The sequence below is a fragment of the Zingiber officinale genome, chromosome 3A, assembly GCF_018446385.1.
Source record: "Zingiber officinale cultivar Zhangliang chromosome 3A, Zo_v1.1, whole genome shotgun sequence".
Classification (NCBI taxonomy): Eukaryota; Viridiplantae; Streptophyta; class Magnoliopsida; order Zingiberales; family Zingiberaceae; genus Zingiber; species Zingiber officinale.
The window spans coordinates 70,743,236-70,745,715 of NC_055990.1; the positions used below are offsets into that span (position 1 = coordinate 70,743,236).

The window sequence follows — 2,480 nt, forward strand, 5'->3', positions numbered from 1 at the left end:
TGGTCAGAGATTTGATTCAGGATTTCTCTGACTTAGACCTTGAGGAGCAGGGACAGACCGAGTAGGGTAGTCTCGTTACCATAATTGCTCAGTCGTCGATTAGGATGAGAATCCGAGAGGCCAGTTGTTGGGACCTCATAGAGCTCAGCGAGGCAGAGTGGTCCTTACTATCGGACAGAGGATGACAGAGGCATAAGACTGCCAGAAGAGTTATGCTGACCCGAGTCGGAGACACCTTGAGTTCTCTATTTGCGGCTATATATTTCTGCGAGTTTCGGCCACGAAAGGGGTGAAGAGATTTGACCTCAGAGGTAAGCCAGCTCCGCGGTACATTGGATCTTTCAAGATCTCGGAAAGGATTGGAGCAGTAGCTTACTAGTTGGCACTACCACCGTCCCTGTCAGGCGTCCACGATGTATTCCACGTATCTATGCTGAGGAGATACGTACCTGATCCGACGCATGTGCTGACAGATATTCCAGTTCCAGTTCAGCCTGACATTACTTATGAGGAGATTCCGGTACGGATTCTGGACCGGAAAGAGGGTCAGTTGCGGAACAAGACTATCCGGCTGGTTAAAGTCGGATGACAGCATCATTCGGACGAGGAGGCTACTTGGGAGCTCGAGGATACGATCCGAGCTCGATATCCCCATCTTTTCACTTGAGGTATGTGATTTATTTACCGTTCAGCATTTCTACTATATATCTGTTGTTAGTACTTGCAGATGGTAGATAATGAAATTTGGGGACCAAATTTTTATTAGTGGGGGAGAATGTAAAATACCGAAAATGATAAGGGAATTTTCCGGAATTTTTAGAAATTTTTCGAGAATTTTTTCGGAGCTCGTATGGACATGTTAACGGGGACAAAAACAGGGTCCGGGAAAGGTCTGTTTAGGTTACCCTGTTTTAATGAGGAAAAGATTTATTTTCTTTTCCTTTTCCTTTTCTTTTTCTTTTTCTTTATATTTTTCTTTATTTCCTCGCCGTTTCTTTTCTCACTCGCGCACCCGAGCGCACCCTTTCTCCTCGCGCCGACGCCTCTTCCTCGTGCTCGACTCCTTGCCCTAACCGCCGGCCCCGGCGGTTCGCGCCTTCTCTCAATTGGTGGCAGCGCCGAGACGAAGCCGAGCGCCGGCCACAAGTTCAGCACCAGTCTCCGGTGCCTAGTTCCTCCCTGTGTACTGCCGCTGTGGCTCTTTTGCACAGTGCCGGCCAATTTCTTCTCTGCCGCCGGCGACTAGAGCCACCGCCGATCGCTTTGTGCCCTTCTACTTCTCTGCCGCCACTCTAACCGGAGCCGAGACCTTCTCACACTTCCTCCTCAGAGCAGTGGTGATACGGTATTGTGACAGAAAGGTGAGGGTTTAGGTCGTGATCTAGTGTTCTGTTCTTGTTCTATAGCTACTGTTGATCATAACATTAGATCGGTACCTTTTGGTTTTTCAGATCCTTGGTACAACAGATCGGCGATATTAGAGTTGCCCTATTCCGGCAGCCACTTTTTGTAGCAATCGACAGCACCTTTCCTGCCTGTTGAATTAAGGTAAGGATTAGGGTTTTGATATTTGTGGTAGATTATTGCTAGTTGAGTTAGCAATAATTAATAATTAGGTTTGGAAGTTATGTAATGGTGTAATTGGGGTTAACGAAACTAACCCTAACTGGTTAGTGGGTTAGAAATTTGTTTAGCTATTTGTTTATAATTAAATTAGCTAAACTGTGCGATTTAACACAGGACTTTGATTCGAGACGAGCATCTCGACGTCCGAGTTGGACCATTTCGATTGGAGGCGGGTACTTTGACTTATGTCTTTTGATATGCATGATAATATGTTTAACATATAACAGTAATTGTGTTACCTGTTTATTTCGGTTGGTCACTACATGATTAGTACATGTTGTTTGTTTATTTATTCTGCACTACATATTATCTACCTGATCACATATGCCTTAGGTAGTGACCTAACCACATGCTCTGTTATATTCTGGACCTAGGGTTTATTTGATACCCTCTTCGATTTGTGTACCTTCTATTTGATACGTCTTCTTGTGGTACACACTTTGTATCTATTTATATGGATCATGCCATGTTATTCATGAGATTGCCATGTTCAGTATCATGCATCATGATTGCATGCTGTGCGATTGTCGGCTCTACTTTGGTTGAGCTCATCGCCAGTTACATACTGCACACATCACCCATGGATTTGTATATCCGGTGTGTGGCGGTTCTTGCTCGTTGGTCGGTGACTCAGTGGTAGCCGCATTCTCTGCTTGGCTCCGGCATTTAGGGTAGCGGCGTGGTGGCCGGCAGATGGTGGACTTTATTTGGCTCCGTTGGTCGAGACTCGGTAGAGAGATATCCTCCCGCCATCGTACCGGGAGATGAGCATTGAGCCCCCATTTATGATTTGGGGTCACAGGACGGAGTACTACGATCCACTCAGTCACTGTTAGGAGCATTGATTTCGAGTA

At 45.9% G+C, this 2,480-nt stretch overlaps 1 long non-coding RNA gene across 1 annotated transcript; it reads left to right on the forward strand.

Annotated features, from left to right (window-relative positions):
• Positions 1-1,318: 1,318 nt before the first annotated feature.
• LOC122053828 lies at positions 1,319-1,800 on the forward strand. Its single transcript, XR_006132384.1, has 3 exons — positions 1,319-1,361; positions 1,452-1,548; positions 1,741-1,800. It is a non-coding gene; the product is annotated as an uncharacterized LOC122053828 (long non-coding RNA).
• Positions 1,801-2,480: the final 680 nt, after the last annotated feature.